This window comes from Aythya marila (genome assembly GCF_965140915.1).
Source record: "Aythya marila genome assembly, chromosome: 5".
NCBI lineage: Eukaryota > Metazoa > Chordata > Aves > Anseriformes > Anatidae > Aythya > Aythya marila.
The window spans coordinates 54,192,524-54,212,751 of NC_139046.1; positions in this window are offsets into that span (position 1 = coordinate 54,192,524).

Sequence of the window (20,228 nt, forward strand, 5' to 3'; positions counted from 1 at the left end):
TCTAACTGGGAGTCTAATTTTGACTTTGGGAGGCAAGTTAAGCGGGAACTGTGGGCTTGATGCATTGGATTGGAATGAGAATGAAGTCAAATACGACTGCTTAAATTGTAGATCTGATGAGGATCTCACAATGAGGATTCTGAGAAAGAGGATTTTCGGTGAGAGAGAGCAGACCCCAAGGGGAAGTTACACAGCTTCTGTGAAATTACTGGGTGCACAGTTCTGTTTTTCACCATCCAGACACACAAATCGATCTGTGGAGCTACTTTGGATGTAGATGTAGAAACACGGAATGAGGCAGTACCTTTGATTAAAGAAGTTATTCACTGTCTCTGTGAAACTGATACAATGGGTCTGTCTCTGGGGTAGATACTGTTTGTCTAACAAAGCCTTTCTTGGATAATTTGCATTAGCTTGTGCTGAAGTATTTACCGCTACTCGTGATTTTTAGTAGCCCAAGTACTGCAGAATTGCTCTGATTACATGGTAATAAACTATATCTCAGTGTCCAAACGAGTGCAGATGTTCAGCCACTAGTCTTGCATCTCATTCATTAAAAATATCTGAAATAGCTTTTCAAATGAAAGCTTTTTTTATGGCAAAAATAAGGGCTGCCTTAGAAGGCGACGGAGAGGGAGAAAGCAGCTTGCAATACCAGCATCACAAAATATACTGCAACTGGTTGGAGAGCAATCTTAAAATACATGCAGCATTTGTATGTAGTCCACAATATTAAAAGGTCTTCTTTTCCCAAGGTAGTCATAACTACTCTTTATTATTTTACCAATAAAATGCAAAATACTTAAATTGACAAAGCACTGGAAAAACAAAACAAACCACTATACGCTTTTGATGCTCTCCACAGTAAAAATGATTTCTAGAAAGTCTGTTTTTATCAAAAGCATGCCTTTCAAACTACTTAGGCCAACTTACACATAATGAAAAAGACACTTTGTAAACACTAACAGAAAAAAATTGACTGTGCTAGGAAGTAGCTATACTTTAAGTCAAAGTTTGTGTTCTATATGTTTTGATAAATTCTGAGTATGAGAAAATTTGTATTTAGAGTGTAAGCCGAGCTGGGTTTTGCAAGACTGTAGTTAAGATTGTTCAAAATATTTAGATATGTATATATATGTGTGCGTCTGTATTTACATGTTTATATATAAATATAAAACATCAACCTGGGAAATGTTTTAATGTTTTCTCCCCCTAGCTGCAAGCTGAAACAAGTGGCAGTTTTATTCTGACCCTAGGACAGGCCCCATACCAGGCACAAGTATATTATACTATTCAAGGTAACACCTCTCAGATGAGAAATATTTAGGTTGCAGTATGTGGGGTTATTAAAGACCATATTCTCCTTTTTTGTCCATTAAATATATTAATCATGCCTACCTAATTATTTCTCAAGTGAAATGTTTATTTTATTGAGGCTTCAGCTGACTTGTTCGGGCTCACAATTTTATTCTATATGCGAGCGACTCTAAATTCTTTCATTGAGGAACCCTCTTTGCAGCTTAGATAGCCTTGGGTGCTGATGTGATGGATGTATTATGTGAAAAGTATCTCTCGCAATCCAAATGAGGTAAATAGAATCAGAGGTAAGAGGCAGGAAATATGTTCAAGTTTACTTTTTTTATATTGTGAAATTAATGTTACTGAAAGTTTTTGTAACCTGCCAAGGAAATTAAGGATTAAACCTTCAGGTTTAAACTTTCATGAATCCCTTAGGAAATTCAGAATTTTGTATGTACCAGTGAGTACAATGCCTTTTGGATCTTGGATTTGCATCTTACTAGGGATGTTTTTCAAATTTAGTTTCTTTAGATAAATTGCTCATATTTTCACTTGCCTCATGTGAAACCTAACTCAGTAATCAGAATGGCATTTATGAAACCTATCACATCCTCATTGTTTCTACTGTCCTAAATCTCACTGAAAGAAATGAAAAACGAACCCTTTTTTGTGCTTGCTGTTGCACAAAGCTATAGAAAGACTGTGTGCGTGAAGGGGGTAACAGTTTGAGCTTTAACTTTCTGGGGTGGTGAGTTCAGACATCCCCATTTCTGTTCTACTTTATACCACAATCTTTCTGGCCCAGAACTTTAAGCAAATCGGCACAAAATTACCCCTGCCTTCCTAATGTCTGAATTTTGCCTTGTGGTCCACATTTTCTAAATATAAAGCGTAGAAGGAGCAGAGCAAGAAGAGGTGCAAGAAAAGGGCAAGGTCAGCAAGTGAAAAGAACACAGAGCTTCCACATTGCATCAGGTTTAAACCAAATGCAGCCATCCCTGCTTTCTGCCATTGTCTTCTCTCTTGCTCCCAAGGCAGTTTGAGTTTATTGGAACCTAGTCCATCACACAAATAAAGACAGCCCTCATATGTTAAAGAGGTGTCGAGTAGCTACTTGCTGCTTCTAACCACCTACAGGAGAAGAACTGGGTTCTCCTGGGCCTCCTTCCCCCTGGAATAAAAAGGGGTGGATGTGGATATATAAAAATACATGCACATGTGCCTTCTGCATCCTGCTTTGTCGGCACTTGGCACGCTAATACCCTCCTGTCTATCTCAGTGTCCTGCAGTCAAGACCAAGGGAAGGTGTGAAATAAATACAGGACTGAGAAGTTTTTCGCTTGTGCTTGCAGTGGTGTAGAAGCCGTTACTGGTCCAACAGCAGAGCCTAGATGAGAATTTCCTTGTGTTGGTTCACTACATTATTACAACTTCCTTTCGTAAAAATGGGCTGCAGAAAATAGATGAAGGGTATTTATCCTGTCTAAGACTGATGTTTGCGTTATAGAGAGAAACTGCAGAGCAATAGCTTGGTGAAGAATCTCTTTGGACTTAGAGATATCAAAATACATTATGTATCATTCTTTTCAGGGCTACTTCAGGCTTCAGAAGAATTGCCACTTTTGCAGTCAAATCCAAGTAACATCTGCTCTATGCAACCAGTCAATATTGTGGAAAAGTTCAAAGAATGAAGATCATTAGTAGTGTCAGCTTTACAACCAGAAGGTAATGGCATTAAAGTGAGCAAGTATAATACCCAACAATACCAGGCTCATTAACCAGTGATTTATCATGATGAAAAGACCTGTTTAACCTTTAGTCTTCACATGCTTTCTGTTTTTAACAAAAAGACCTATTATTTCTAGTTGTCAAGTGATAATTTGTGGGTTGTTAAAGGGATGTATTAAATTATACTTTAAATGATTATACACAATTACACAAATATTACATTTGCATTAGGGTAAGTGGAAGATATGATTTTTTTCCCTCTCCTTTTAATTTTGTTCAGTCACTTGGAAAGTAAAATGAAGGCATTATAAATATCGAGGGTATCAATACACGGCTTTCAAGCAAGTGAAATCAAGTCTGATGTATGCACGAAGTGACAACGGTTTCACAGAAGCAGCAAGATCCACAAAATATTTTGAGGGCTGCATATGCTAGTGCAGGAAACTTGTTATTGCCTCTGAAGAAACAGGTGCCTATAGCTGACTGTCTTGGAAAATCACGTTTCCTTCATCCGTCTGCTGGGATATTTCACTAGTTTAGTTCAGTTTTTCTTGGAAAGGGAACACTGCTGATTCTAGACAGCTTTGCCTGTTGCCATTTAACCTTGTCTACAGCAAATCTGCCAGTACAGTTTATTCTGACCTATAACATCTGTGCCTTACCAGCAATAAGCCTCTCTGAAAATGTCAGTTCTGACAAATTGTGCCAAAAGGTATTGTGGCTTTTGTGACATAGACAAATGCCCATCAAGGATTGGAAAGACCAAGAGGCTCGTTTCAGATCTCATTACATCATTTGTGATCTAGTTCAGGTTGCAGGTCACTTGCAGCACTGTGTCATCTACTGTGTAGTTTCCCAGTTTTTCTACCTAACCATTTTGTTCTCTCTCCTTAGCATAACATAAGGATTAATTCTTAACTGTTTTGGTAGTTCTTCATATATGTCTGTAGACAAAGAGATGCTAGAGACATAAACTAACATGCAAGAGCAGGTGAAATACAGTGATTGTGGGCTCCATAGCTGTTTTTACAACTGTCTTCTGAATGTTGTACACAGTTTGTTCTGAAAATTCATATACACATTGAAGAAAAGCAAGTCAGAATTTAAGAAGTTAGGTTTTTTTTTTGGATGCAGTAGTAGAGATATCATATACAATATTCAAACGAATGATGCAGAATTAATTTCTAATCTTTAAAGTGTTTTTTAAAGGTTCTCCTGATTTTTACAATGCAAAGGCAGTGCAGTGATTTACAGATACTTCCATATTTGTGACAGTTGTTCTGAAGTAGGTATGCAATCAATATCTTTGAAATGAGAAGAGATGTAGGGCGTGTTATCTCAAGACATATAGCCACAGTGTTTGAGATAATACAGAGAGATCTAAATAAGTTAATATCATTTTTTTCTGCCTCCGTACAGTACTAAAATATTTCTCTTTTTCCTGCTGTGAAAATGTTTTAGAAGATTTTTTTCTTTTTCTTTTTTTTTTTTTTTTTGGGGGGGGGGGGGGGTTAAAACTCTGAGTGTTTCATTTTTGGTGATACTTACCCTCGTTTCCTTAGTTGCCATTTTTAGGTCTGGAGAATTTGTTTTGTGTTGTATTACTGTTTATCAGTTTGGCTGCCGAATAGTCCTGGTTGTCAAGAAATTGTTTGAAATGCTTGCTGCACTTGAGAAACAGTTTTCACTGAAAATAAGCTATGGTGATCCCTTTTGATTCATCATTGTGTGACAGGATACTTATTCAGGTTTTTGGAGATATTTTTTTCTTTTTATTAGTCCAGATTTTTCAGTATTCTCCTTGATATGGGAAAAGCAAATCCTTGTCTCCCTTCTACGTAGTGACTGCCCTAAGCACCATGGTGTAAAACAATGGAGGGGACAGGGGAGAGGAGGTGAGCTTCCCTTCTTTCTTGTAGGTGGTGTTTCACTGTGTATTAAATGAATATTGAGTGAGAGAGGAAATGTAAAATACGAATTGATGAACCTCATGATTAAGACACTGGTCTCAGAGAATAGATACTCTGGATGCCAGCTTCAAAGGACCATTGATTTTTTTAAATGCATAATAGAGTTGCATTAATATGAGCAATTGGCAATCACAGACTCGTCATACTGCTTGGTAGTTTTAGTGCTTTTTTAGAAGGCCTTCAGGGCCTTTCAAGAAAAGGAAGAATTTAAACTGAGTCCTCTGAGGGACCTAACCACCAGGTTACTGAAGGGGCTGTAGACATATATCAACATTTCTCTCAACACAGCCTTTCCCTTTTGTAATCTCCCCCTCCACCCCCTCCCTCCTTTCTTAAAATAAATAAGTATTATTTTGAAATATTTCATTTTATCTCTGAAGATATATATATATATATATAGTAATGAAGAAGCTAAAAAAAATATTAATCTAAATTGTACTCTTTGTATCAATTGAACTGAAAAGTCAGTTACTTGCTTATTTGAGAGGATCAGGCTCCTAGCAGAAAAGCTTTTAGTATGAGGAATTCTCAGTCCTTTCCCAGCAGTCCTGTAGTAAATGGGGATCCTTTCTTCCTTGGGCAGCAGTCCCTGATTTCTCTGGTTGCTGCAGGACTCAGCAGCTCGGGTGAAATTCAGGCCCCACAGAAATTTTGCCTTTGACTACTGCAGGAGCAGGGTCTCAGCTTTTGTCTTTCCTTTGCAGTTTGATAGCAAGGGGGAGGGTAGCAGGAGACACACAAGTCCCCAAAGGAAAGAAAGAAGCCAATTTTTCTCCTTTTTTTCCTATTTTTTCTTTCTTTCTCTCTTTTTTTTTTTTTTTTTTTTTTTTTTTTTTTTTTCCTCTCTGCAGTTATAAGATTTGAGTGATTGACTACAAGACATTAAAAAAAAAAAGGGAGGGGGATCTCTCTCCCTTGGTTTGCAGTTTTGCCTGAAACAGAGCTTTCAGTACATTCTTGTCTGTGGAAAGGAACTCAAGATGCAAATAAGAATATGCATTTTTTTTTTCCTTTGAAAACGTGGAAAATTATGGAATTTTCTGCTTGAAAAAAACGTGAATGGTCCAGTTAATGAATTCTCACAGAGAGGAGGGAAAAAAAGCAAGCCAGAAGAATCTGGCAAGTTTGGCTTTTGCATGCAAGTATTTGTAGCGCTCTGGTGGTGATACCAGATGAGTTTTGCAGCTGTAAGAAATATTTGCTTTTTCTGGGTTCAGTTTTGTGAGTTCCCGAGTGTTGTCTCTCATGGACCAGGCTGTTTCAGGTTACGTTATCTCCGAGATAACCCACATGTTGGAGTGCTTTCCTAAATGGGGATTGAAATAAGCACCGCTGAAGCCTGTGAGGAATTGAGGTGTAGGAGATGAGAAGCAGCATGGGGCCTGCAGTGAGATTACTCAGAAACTGGAATGTGCTTGAAGCATCATCTGGACTTTTCTTTGGGGTTATCTATCTGGTTAGATGGATTTCTAATCATTTGGCAACACTGAAAAAATGGACATTGTATGTTTATTCGGGAAAAAACAAAACACACAATTTACAGGAGTTATTTTATTAGGTTGTTTCCAGTCTTACTTGCTCTAATAAGCCAGAAAAGTGCCATAAACATATTTCTTTAGTAGTACCCCCCCTGAAAATTAAAAGGATGGATATATGTGAAAGGTACATTGTGCAACTGCTTTGAAAGAGAGCTTAAAAGCAGCCCGGCAGTACGGCCAGAACGGGCTCAGTCGCTCGGCACATCGCGTGGTGTATATCTACATACACATTAAAATGCACTCAGCCTCAGAACGGGCTTTCTGCACTGCTTCTACCCCGCTACCCCCCCCATTCTGTGCTGCCTGACAAAAGGTTTTCAACAAAAGAAATTCTTCCTGGTTTGTAAAACAGTTGTGTAAAACTTGGACTGTAAAGCCACAGTTGACTGCTTTAATGTGGAACAGTTGGGAGGGTGGGGAATCGCTGGCAGGTTGGGACAGGACACAGCAATGGTGCCCCTATTCTGTTGAGGGTCTACTTAGTCACACCACCTGCTCCCCCTATTCTTTCAAAGGCAAACCAGTCACGACAGTATGAACAGACGGATGTTTAGCCTCAATACCTTGGACACACGGCACCAGACGGAGCAAGGGGAGTTAAGAAAAGATAAATTAAGTGATCAATAAAGATAAGGGACCTGTTTAGCAGTAAATGGTGGGGACAGAGCTGGCAGAACAAGGGGTGAACGTGTGTTAAATAATGCAAGTGTGTGTTCAGCTAAACTCAAACTTTTCAAATCCGTGTATTGTTCCCCAAAAAGCCTTTTTCCCCCCAGCATTGGTTAATTCTGTTTTAGGTAGATGCAGTACAGTGTCTGCGGGTGCATACGAGCTCCCCAGGCCCACGTCTCCTCGGAGTCAGCTGCACCCTTTGGCACTTGGCTCGAATGCAAGGAAAGGGAAGAGAAAGGGGTCTGTGTCTGGGGTTGAGTCTGCGACCTCTTCACACCTCCTATCTTCCCTGTAAAAGGGAAAGTGTAGTAAGGAGCAATGAAGTTCTGACAGAAAATAACTAACACTGTTTTGACAGCTGATTGACAGGTAAATGATCCAAAACCACGGGCTTGCTCTAACTGGCTATCCCACTCTTTGTCTCAAGGGCACTCTTGTTCCGTCCTTCTGCTTAGCATAGTCAAGGTCTTGACTTCAGGCTTAGACTTCAAAGCGTGACTGTAGTTTAATAACAAGCAATAAAATCAACCTACAGTGTTGATTCACCTTTGGGGTTAAAAGGCATGCAGTTGAATAGCTGCAGAAAAACTGTGTAGTTTTAGGTACCAGTGGCTGCACCCCAGAAGAGGTTCTTCCACTTGTTGATGCCTACGAAAGAAGCTACTGATGTAAAGGGCCATGCACAACCCAAAAGAGTTGCTTGGGGTTAGGAGAACGTTTGTTCTCCTCTAACACCCAGTATCACTCCCTAACACCCAGTATCTCCTCTAACACCCAGTACCACTCTCCACTATCAGTCTCCAGTATCACTCACTAATTCCGGAACCTGCACTTACTACTAATCTTAAAGTGTCAGCAACCAACAGGTTCAGTGGGCCCTAGCCTTGTGGCTGTCACAGCTGTCGTGTTGTGGTTAAAAATAAAATGACCTACCTATTCCAGACTTTTTGGCCAACAGGAGTGGTGGGAAAAACCTTCAACTGCTAGTTTCCCAGAGTTAGCTGGACTGTCAAAACAGAGAGGTGTGTGTGTGTGATTGAATTTCAGTTTCATAGGTTTCATTTTTTTCAGGAGAAAAAGCTAATCACCTGCTTCCAAGAGTTTTTGGTTGTGGTTTGACGATTTTTTGCATGCATATGAGAAAAGCTGCTGATAAGAAGCTGTGGCCTGAGAGGGTAGTCCTGAGCCCAAACAGAATTAGCTGCAAACCTCCAAGAGTTGTCCTTTTACAACCACTGTTAGCAAGCTGACTAATACCTACTAATAACCTTTTCTGCTTGTTGTTATCCTAATATGATTCAAGACAGTGTAATTCTCTTTAAATGGTTAATTGCCAGACCATGTTAGACTCTCCAGATAGCACTGCACTGAGTAGATCATATGGGTCCTGTGTCCTCAGCTCCCAACCTTTATCACTTTATTTGTGTATAATGCTAAAGCAATGAAATTGTGCAAGAAATAGAAAAGTACCGCGAGTTTTTTTGGTGACACTTGCCAAAATATCCCAGGAAGTGAACTTTGCCTTGAAGCAGTGTGATGGGATATTAAGCCCATTTCTATGTTAAAGAGTTACATACAAACCCATTCCTTTTCACGAGGTAAAAGCAAACACAGAGCCCTGAAAGTCATTGGTGGGGACTATCACTAAAGGGACAGGGAGAAACAGTCAGCTCGAAGAATTTAATGAGCCACGGTGATTTGGTGATGGCTTAAAAGTGAAGTCGAGCCTCAGCTGTTCTCTCTAGTGTCATCCTGAACTGACACTTTGATTTTTCTTTTAGAGCTGAAATGATTCTCACCGAGTGTCCTCCCCAGCTGATCCTGAGCAGCTGCGGGCACTTGGGCAGTGGGAACACCCTTGCTGCAGGGAGGGAGGCCAGCACAGCTGCACGCAGACAGCTGTCAGAGTTGGGTGACTCGATGAAGATGGAGGTGCCCTCCACAAACTGTCCCAGCACTTCATGTTGCAACACATGCCTCCAGCCACCCTGCCTGTCTCCCTGTGAACTATTCATGAAAATAAAATGCAGGTCTGTGGGAATACTGGCTAGCTCAGATGAGGAATTTTCCTGTGCTCCCAATAGCGTGCTATCACAGCCTTTCTCTGTTGGCCACACGAGGTGATGTGGGTTTCAATGTAAGACAGCTGTTTGAAGGCCCTGAGTGGTGCAGGGCCCCTTTATTTTCACTGTACACAGGTTTTACAGATAATGAGAGTTCCAGCACAAGGATGGAAAATGAGGGTAGCATGGAGAATGAGCCTTTTAGATGGGAGCTGTGTGTCACACTAGGGGTACCTGGGTACCTGCAGTAGTGATGGAAAACTGGGTAAGTACTTTGAATTACTCCATTGTATGGGGGATTAGTGGTTTTGGGGCAATGTCCTTGATGCTACTCTCTTGTCTTATCCACCTAAACATTTTTTTCCTTTTCATGAGGCAGCAGAGCTTTCTTTTCACGTGAGCTCCTTGGTGGCCTGGAGTTGTAGGGCTCAGCCATGCTCAGAGACATGTTTAGATGGGATTTGGTAACACGCTTTCCCCACTCTTTTTAAAATGTTTTTCTTGGGGAGCTGGGGTATAAAGGGAGAGGGTATGAAAAAAGCAGGGGGAGGGAGGAATATGAATGGTTTCTTGCAGTGCTGTTAAACTCTAGTGCTGTGTCACAGCGGTACTTGGAAATGCGACGGTGATACTGACTAGAAACAGAAAATGAGTTGTGGAAGCTGGCAGAAATGAAAAATATTAGCAAATAATTTAATGTGAAAGGTTTCCAAAATGTCTAAAACTGATTTCCGCCTTTGTACAGAAAGGTTTTGAAGAGGGGAGCAATGTAACCCCCTGCCTTCGTGCCGTACTTGACTCTTGTTATTCACAAGGAACTCAGTCTGTGGCAAAGCCCAGGATTGGAATTTCTGAAATGAGGTTTTTCACACCATTGGGATGAATTAAATGGACAAAAAGACAACGGCTCTGTGTGAGTCAGGCCCTTCCAATTTCAGAATTGGGCCCTGTTAAGTATAAGCATGCAGTGAGGGTATTTTTCTTGTTCTTTCCAGTCATCAGTGTTGAGATGTTTGCGTTTGTGCTAAATAAAAGTGGCAGGAAAATGTTCCATGCTGGCAGTCTGCTGCCAGTGCTGTAATGAACGTGGGTTGGCTGAATATCAGCGCTCTGTTCGGACCTGACGTGTGCTGGTACGGAGTGATTTCAGCAGCAGGCAACTGCTGCTTGCTTCGTGCAGCAAGAACGCAATGTAACCACAGCCCCAAACTCCACAGAGCAGATCCCGGGGTTGGTAATTACCTTGCTACGTTCTGTGATGAATGATTTGCATCTGTGGGATTATCGGTCATGAGCTTGGCAAGAAAGCTGTTTATTTTTATGAAACGTTTTATAATTCCAGCTCCGAGAATGGCATGGTACATTAGTGTTGGTACATCAGCTCAATGTGCACGCAGCGCCGTAAGATGATTCAAGCAAACAACTGGGAGCATTATTGTGTGCTCTGGAATTTACCACAGCGCGGCCACAGCACGATTTGCTTGGCAGCCTTCTCTTACAGCTTATTGCTGTCGTTTTTACAGGGCCACTGGTCTATTTTCCACAGAGTCAGCTCAGTAGCAAGACGTATCCCACGAATGAAGCGTGTGACCCTGAATATTAACAGTAAGAATAACCAGCTCCGAAGTCATTATGGATTCTTAGCAAAGAAATGTTGAAGACAGGCAGAACTTCCTTGGCTTCATAACACAAAGAATACTCTTATTTCCCCGAAGTAATTTTATTAACTTAAATAGTTTGTTTTTCCAAACTCACTGAAGTGCTCATTCTGGATTTCAGCTTTTCTTTTCTGGAAAGGTACAGCCCTGATTAGGGGGTCTGAGGCCTCTCTCTGATGAAGGAGGCTGGTCTCTGCAGGCAGTGTCCCGTTGCTTAGGCTCTTTCTGAAGCTATCAAGTACTTTTGAGTTAACTTCTCTTGCCAGAACGCTCTGTATCATTCACAGCCTGCTGACTTAACTCTTCCTTTCTACTACCTCACTGGACGTAGTGCGAGTGCTGCTGTGCTGTCTGTCAGCTGGATCAAAGCGCTGATCCATGAACATCCAAGGAAACCCCATCCCTGAAATCCCCAGGTTTCCTTTGAGCTGGATCAGTTCCTCAATCCAACCAAACACCTGAGCGCAAGTGCCAGAAGCTGGAGCAGTGAGATTCAAAGGGTGAGTTGGAGCGGGAGCTGGAGCGAGCTGTGGTTAGTTGGGTTAAGGCAGCAGTGAGACTGCAGGTGGCTGTGGCGAGCTCTGCCAGCCCCATGTATCACGTCTGGGCTCTGTTCTAATGACTCCATTCTCTTGTCCAAATCCAGCTTCTCACGGGAATTTCACCTGAAGCTGAGCTAGTTGCCTTGTCTGGAGGTGGATCTGTAGGAGCAGAAATCTCAGAGCCTGAGGCCCCAGGAGCTGAGCCTGTGGGACTAGGAGACTGGGGCCATGGGAGTAACATTAACATATTTATTAAAGGTTATGAAAGCTGAGACCATGACAGTGGAGGCCCCATGACCAGAGGCCGTAGAGCTGGAGAACATGCAAAATAAAGCCTAAGGGAGCTGAGGTCACAGGCCCAGAGACTGTGGGATTTGAGGCTGGGGACTGGAGTTCAGAGGATCAGAGGCAACGAGGGCCACGCACACAGGAGTGGAGGCCACAGGACCAGAGGCCATGGAAGTTGAAGCCGTGCGATGGGCATCTACAGGAGCAAAGGCCAGGGGACCAAATTCCATGGGATTGGGGGCTGCGGGAGGGGGAGGATGAGAGACAAGAGGTCACAGAATGGGAGAGCATGGGGCTGGAGGCTACAGGAGTGGAGGCTATGGGAGCTGAGGCCACGGTACCTCTACCATATGTTTCATATTCTGCAGTATAACCAGCTCTAATTCAAGAGGTTACATTATTTCACTAAAAGCTGTGTAGTAATCTCGAGGGGGATTTTGTAGGCAATGCCTTCTAAAAACACAGGTGCTTATTTCATTCTCTCTCTTTCTTTATGTAATCCACGAGGAGATGTTAGTAAGCTAACGATTTAACTGGCTTCTTTATGCTATCGCTGGCAGTGAGATGTTTAGATAGTAATTTGGAGTAAATGGTGAAAACACACCTGAGCATTTGCTCTTATATAAAGAAATTAGAAGGATATTTCTATTTAAAAGTCACAAACAAACTCTATGAACTCCTGAATGAGTTCCTCTTGCAAGACAGGAGCATCAGTCTGGAAGAGACAGAGCCAACCCCGGAGTCTGGTTGCAATCCTGTCTGGTTTTGCAGTAGGTGCACAACGTGTCTGAGTCTCCAGCACAGCACGACTGGCTCGAGGAGTATTTATCTTCTCAGCACCCATTCTGTTAGGGCAGTGAACATACTTGTTGGGATGCTAAAAGTAAACTTTTCCTGGGGGAGTGAGAGGTAGGATGGCAACTTCTAAAGCTCCCTTGTCCTTTGGAGCTGGGACCTTACTGGATTCCCCCAGCAGTGACACGGAGCAGAGCACCTAAGGAGCTGTTGAAACATCTACAGCTCCAGCACAGCCTCATTCCTCCTTGTCACTAGTCCTGGCTGAACTAAAGTTTCTGGAAACATAATATTTAGACAAATGTGCGTTGTTCTTTCAGCAGCAGTTTGGCAGCCGCTGCCCTTTCATTAATCATCCACGCGGTGTAGCAGTGACCTGATTTCCCACAGCCATGGGGTTGGGCTGGGTGTTACGGACAGCGGTACCCTGCAGGCAAAACCAGGGTTGTCAGAGCCCCTGCAGAGGACGTGGCTGGCTGCGTGTGCCTGCTGCAAGGAGGAGAGAGTGGGAAGAAAGGAGATGAAGGGTGCTGCCATGGAGGGAGGCAAACAGTTGCTTACAGAAGCTGCTGGTAACTTGTGTAGCTCCCTGAGATCCCCACGATGTCAAAGGCAGCCTGCACAAGTCTCCCATCTAGCCAGGGACGTGTGGCAGCCGTAAATGAGAAGTGGGTAAAGCCACAGGGAACTGCTTGTCTCTGAAGGCAGACAGGCTTTAGTGAAAGCAGGGAGGAGACGGAGTGGTACTATGAAACCATCTAGAGATAACTGGGTGCAGATAATTTTTTTTAATGCAATTCCAGCATTTATTTATTTATTTATTTATTTATTTTTGGCGGGGCAGGGGAAGGATGCAGATTTTGATTTGGCCTTCTGGCTGCTGTCTCAGTTGTTGTTTTACATGAGAAACAGTCAGAGCAGGAGTCCTTGTTTATACAGACACATGCAGAGGAGCATTGTATGGGATATGATTGTCACCTACAGGAGGCAATGGAGATCATCGAGTGCAGAGGCACATGAAAATCAGCTCCCTGTTCTGTGGGAATCCTCACTGTTAATGCTGGATCTCACACTGCCAGTGCCTGGGCATGGGTATGTTCCCATGGACAAAAGCTGTAGCAGGAGAGCTGCTGTTCCCATCTAGATTTTAGGGGCTCCAGCAGCCAGGTGGGTTGGCCATGCCTGTCCTTGTCCTCTAATGGCTTGGGAGAAAGATGCACTCAGGTGTGGTATCTTCTCATACTCCTGAGCTTCTCATGTCTTTGGGGCAGTTCACAGCTTGCTGCAGGCATTAATCAAGCCCATGTTACTCAAGTACGGATCATGGAGTAAATATTGGGCTGTCTCTGAGTGAAACGTTCCCCTTTGGATCTAGTGAGGAACAGGGCATAGTCTCACCTGGTAAGATACGGGTGAAAAGCAATAAATGATCAAAGTGTCGTAACTAAAAATTACATGTTGAAATGCATGTGATTGTATTGACTGTGTACGGAGATAGATCAAATCACTGCTTGATAAATAGGCTCTGTGTCATTACAGTTTCATGCTGATAAAACTGTTCCAGTGAGGAGATCCTGAAGTAACACAAGGGCAAATCAGACATTATTCCATAATGCTGTGCTTTTGGCTTTTCTAAATATTACGGTCTTTAAGGATAAACACATAATTCATTTTTTTTTTTCACATCCTTAACTAGAGGAACTTTTAGTTTCTCTTATCCCATGATTGTCTGCCATTGTCTAGGATAAAAACACTAAATAAAGTGCTTATATAAAAGAAAAACTGACTTTACTACCAAAACGCAGGTAGGTGTAATTAGAGAACGTCAGTGTTAAGCTTTAGGTACAGAATAATATTTTTAAAAATCAAGGAACTGTTGTAATTGTGCATTCCTTCAGTTATTCCTTTTATATCTGAACACTCCCGTCTTCTCTGTGCCCTTCAGCTTTATTTGCATGGTGGTTTCGTTAAGCTATCCTGAGCAGAAGAAAGCCTTCTCCAGGTAGTTGGCGGAGTGGTGTGGCCGTGCTAGGATGTTTAAAATATTCCTCCCCAAACTGCTGTTATTTCTAATCAATGTCTATTGTGTTCAACTTGTGGCTTCGCATCCTGTTAAGACTGTCTTCGGCATCACGCTTTTCTGAACTGTTTAGCCTGTTTTCTCATTGCTGTTGCTGAAGGTGCATTGTTGGCAGTATGGGAGAGACAATCTTGTTGTGATTTTTTTTATCATCTGTCACACGGAGCGATTACTCCAGCTGTACAAATAATGTAGGAAATGGATTTTTTTTTCTTTTTTTTTGCATCGGAATTATGCAAGCCCAGCAAATACTCTCAACAATTGCTCCTTAAGTCAGTGAAATTTAAAGCCATTCAGTTTGCTTGTAAGGAGCTCAGGGTCTCTTTGATGATGAGGTTTGTTAAGCCCAAATGTGGAGAACTAATAAAATAATAAAAAGGCTCCAGAGGTGTTTATAGATTCCAATTATCTCTTGCTTTCTCTCCCAGGATTGGGCTAGGCAGGATTGTGCTGCCCTCAAGTAGTACTTGAGTCCGGGCTGCATTTTATGCTGCCTGTCTCCGAGGTTTCTTCTTTGTGGCTGAATCGCCTTAGTGCGGGTAGTGTACAGAGGTGCTAAGGGCTCGCCGAGACAAAGCAGACATGCTTCACAAAGGCAAAGGAGCAAAAGGAAGCAAAATTGAATCTCTAGCACCCAGCTCCTGGGCAAACAGACAAAACTAATGGATCCACTCTCGCTCCTCCCATCCAATTACTGTGATCCAGTAGAGAGAATATGGCAACATCGGTTCACACAAACTCTAATGCTCTTAATCCCTTCCATACATATAAACCTCACATTCACCAACGTGGCTTCATTATCGAGCCACCCAGGCAGACGGAGCGTTGGAATGGACCCACCGGCTGCAAAAACCTGCCTCCTTCAGGTTTTAATCAGCTAATGAGGGATATGCAAATGACGAGCTTATGGGATTACGGCTTGTCTGACAGCAGCCCTCCCCACAGTGATACAGTACTAATACAGGTGTTGGTAAACTGGTTATTAGGCGCTGGCTAATTTAGGGCCATTCACGCTGTGATTGTGCTCGCAGCCCTGCCATTTGTAGCGGTGTTTGTGGCCCAGCAGGAGATCTATTAGTGCTGCGGTGGGTCCCACACGAACTCCTTGCTGCCAGATATGAAGTTAATAAATCCCGTTGGTTTGGGGTTGAGCCATACGCAGCAACCCCTGGCTGAAACGGGGATCGCTCCTCCGCCCCGACTGCCTGGGAAATTGCTGTGGGAGGGCAAAGGGGGAGTTTAATTAACAACTGCTTAACATTTATATGGGCTGCTCGCATACTTTTGAATAAAATGTAGAGCGCAGCAATGTGGTTAACCTATATTTTCCCTTGGACGTGGCTAGCTAGCTGTCTTCTGTGAACCAGCAAGCAGCCTCAAAGTATACGGTGAGAACAAAACACACCACTTCTAGGGATGAGCAATCTGTCTGGGGTTTTGGCTGCTTCAGTGGTTCACTGCAACATTGTGCTTTTTCATGTTTCTTATTCTGTAGCTTTTCTTTAAAAAGATCCTTCACTGTACAAGGAGTTGTGCTTTGCAGTTCGTTTACAGTCCATGTCAGTTTTGGCAAAATTTGATATTGTGGGTGCTATGCCTAAAGCAGAGTGACATTGGTACCGTATCGGCTTAGCACAGCACGCGATGTGCAGTTTGTTGGCTGATAACCCTGCTATTTGTCTGTCTGAAACTCTCTTAAGGATACTCAATTCAGAAACAGCAAATATGTCATACATGTAAATATACGATGCCAAGTCTACAGTGATTTTCAGTATTTGTCCAAAGGACTTTTGTACAGCTCTGCAGTAGAAATTAAGATAGGATTAGAACATAATTTCAAAGATTTCTTCTTCATGAACAATGAGATGTAGAAGCAGAGCTGTGTCCAAGCTTGGGAGACCCAGACTATAGTAGAAATCCACAAATGCATCATTTAGAGAGTGATGAAGTTAGACAAATAGCAGATGCCTGATGAATGGTAACTTTTATCTTCTCCATTCATCAGAGGGAAAGATGGATTTAAAATTAAGTCTTAGTTTCAAGTGTATTTGAGGATTTTGTCAAAAAGATGTGATGCTCTGGGGCTTTGTTTTGATTACAATAGCGTCTCCAATTACTTTTTGCTTAATTGAAATATTGCTTAAAACTCAGGGACCTCAATAGGCTGTTGAGCTGTCCTCGGAGAAGCTGGATATTCAGGTAGCCTTAAGTGAGTTAAAAGCTTTGAGTTCATCTTCACAACTTCTGAGCTGGAATTGTTGTCATTATACGTGGGGAGTCTGAGACAAAGGTTTAAAGGGTAAAGTGTTCAAAAGTGGGCCCACAAATGTAAATACTCAAAGCCTCTTAGATTTAATGCATACATAGCTGCTGTTCATCTGTTTGTTCTGACTGCCCCTGCCTAAATGTATATCTTTAGAAGAAAGTTCTGCATCTGAACCCTTTGTGTCCCTTTCCACATTAAGACATTTGAAAATGAAGCAGATTGTCGTTTGTCCAAAATGCAAAAATACAGATCCATCTCTAGAGAAGCCGAGGATTTTGAATAAATGAGGCTGGCTTGTCTGCTTATATGGCATTTATTGGAGTCGTCTTGATCTCCTAACCTGTAAGCAATAATGACTAACTAAGAAAAGATCCCCTCAGCAGGCTGCTGAGGATATACAAGCGTGGTAGGTTCCTGTGCTTGCACGCAAACTCCTAAATACAGAGGAAGCACAACAAGGAGTCTCCCATAGCTTCCAGCCCAGGGGAGTCCTGCCAGTGCAGCCGGCAGAGTGTTCCTGTGCTGTTTGTGGGTGATCAAGGCATGGTGGTCTATTTATCATTATGCTTTTATAGCTGTGTGTTATTGCTTGGAATATAGAGAAGATGAGGAAAGCTTATCTAGTTCGGACCTATTCAGAACCCAGTATCCAGCGTCCTTGACTGTTCACAAAGGACGTGAATCACCAGAAAGATTAAAGGGGTCTTTAGAAAAGGATATTTTCCTTGTAATGGGTATTTCAGTGGCACAACTATCTCTCTGAATGTTGCTAATTCTGTTTTACTTGAGAGCGTAGATGGTGAAAGATGCTGAACTTGTGAAATGCAATGGAGTTGAATGAATGCAGAAGGCACGGCAGAAAAAAGCCTACTTGTGCTTTGACAGATCAGACCAGAGGTATTGTGGAAACTTTACTGATAAGCATTGATAATCCTGTGAAATCGGTAATAGTTGCTTATAAGCAGGAGCAAAATACTTGTTTCTAGGAGTGCTGAGGTCCACAATACAGGTATTGTGTACATGGTGCAAAGCAGCCCTTCAGGCTTCCTCCACAGCCAGGTTCCTCAGATCATCTTCTTGACTCAACAGACAGTAATTGCTCGTGGTAAATAAATTAGCGGTCATAATTTGCAAACAAAATCAGTACTGCTACCAGTCAGCTTTGCATGCCAGAGGAGTAATTTTTAAGCAACTGGAGGAGAAGGGATGTGTGTACTTCTGTAAGGGATATTGCAGCTTCTGTTCAGGGACTCCCGTCGGCCTAGCGGTGGTTCAGTTTGCCCGGTAATGTTCATTTGTCTTGGGGAAGTGAACCCTTTGAATGGCAAGCGTTCTCGATTTACTGCTACGGTGTCACCGTAGGACTGGTGATACTGCTGCTTCACAAATTCTGCACAAATTGTGCAATTGCAAACTCCCTTTGAGCTCTATATCTTGGGCTCTAAGACAGAAACAGCACAATGGTAGTGCCAGGGTTCACAGCAGTCTTAGCGTATACAGCAACCTCTTTGAGATTGCAGGAAAATGCTTTTTTCAGCTTGTCCTTTTTACTTTTGCTTTAGATAACAGTTCTCATCTTGGTCACCCTCAACATAATAGTTTTTGCCAGTACTAGTTAGGGGTAGGCGAATGCTGTATTTGTTTCCAGGGTTCAGTAGTTGTTGGTGTCTGTTTATCACTGCATTATTTCTATTTGCAAAGGGAATTCTCCACCTGACTGATGACTTCCTAGCTCCACTGAAGTCAACAGCAAAACTTCCAGTAAGTTCAGCAGGGGCACGATTTCACTCATGCATTCAACAGAGTGGTTGGAAATGCAGTTAAAGAGAAGGTGAGACCAAAATATACGGATGGTATCTTCTAATATGAAGTGCCAGAGCAAAGCTGTAACTCTGCATCATATGTAGAGGTCTCACAGCTCCTTTCAGCAGCTTCACTATTGCAACCCAGGAACAAAATAACTGATGTCGGACTCTTTTTCTTATTAAAAGAGAGTTTAATATGGTGTGGTAGAGCTATAAATGCCTTCTTCTTTTTTTTTTTTTTTTTTTTTTAAATGTTGCCTTATCTGCCTGCAGCAGTGACATTCTGTTGTTTGTTCTAGATATTTGGTTTGTGTTACACAAAAATGTAATGGCATCTGTCCATGCTATATGGGTTGCGTTTTGCTGCATGCCTGAATCAGGACTATACCTAACTTTTCACCTTTCCCCATGAACTGACTCTATTATCTGAAAGATGAGTTGTCAGATAAAGTTTGTTCCCTGTCCCAGGGAAAGTCAATACAGCTTCTTCGGCACTTCTCAATTCTAAATTATTAGTAACTTTTTTCTTTTTTTTTTCTTTCCTTTCCTTTCCTTTCTTTTTCTTTTTCTTTTTTTTTATTTTTTTTATTTTTAAGACTTATTGTTTTTCACTGCTAAATGGGAACACCGAAAAAAAAAAAAAAAAAAAAAAGAAAAAAGGACCATAAAAGTTGTTCAAAGCATTGTTTGCAGTTGGAAAAAGATGTGAGAAAGTTGCACGCAAAAGTTACCTTCAGAAAATCCTGAGGTCAAATAGCCTTAATGCTACTTCTTGTGTATCTTTGCAGGGAGAATTTTAAGCGGATTCCTCCTGCATGGCAGTACATAGGGTTAAAGGTTAACAACTGACCAATTCCTCAGACAAGGTGTTATTCAAAATCAGGTACTTAAGACATTTGCTAGAGGACTTAGCCATTATAGTTGTTTGGAATCAGTGCATTTTCCTGCAGGGAAAGTATTTAGGGGAACAAAAAGGACGTAGAGATGTGGAATTCCAGAAAGCCTGTCACCACATAAACTAAAAACCACCATTAGGAGCTGAGTTTTCTTTACAAAAATCTGACAGGATCCAAATAGCTTGTGTGGAAATCGTGGTCACTAGAGGACAGGAGAGCTTTCTCTGCAAATAGTTTAGCTTGGCTCTGTTTAAGCTCTGTTTTCAGTGTACGCGAGTTCTCTTTTCCCATGTTGCTTTCCTTTGATGTAGTTATGCATCGATGAGATGCGGAGTTTGTAAAGCAAGAATAAATTTACAGTCAGATGTCAGTCAAAAGAAAAAGCTTGTTGGAGGCTTCTGGTCCTGCAGTGTTTGAAGCAGTATCTCATATGGGATTGGAGATAAATTGGGGGAATCCTGAAGTAATAAAATTTGTACAGGTCATATTGTCCTGTTTTGAAGAAGAGTCTGTAAAGTGGGTGGCCAGAAAATACTTGCATCGTTGAGCCGGTGAGTTCAGTTGTTAGATCTCCTTTCTGGTCTGGGTTGCAAGGTTTCTCTTCTGATCTTGTGGTCCTGATCTTCTG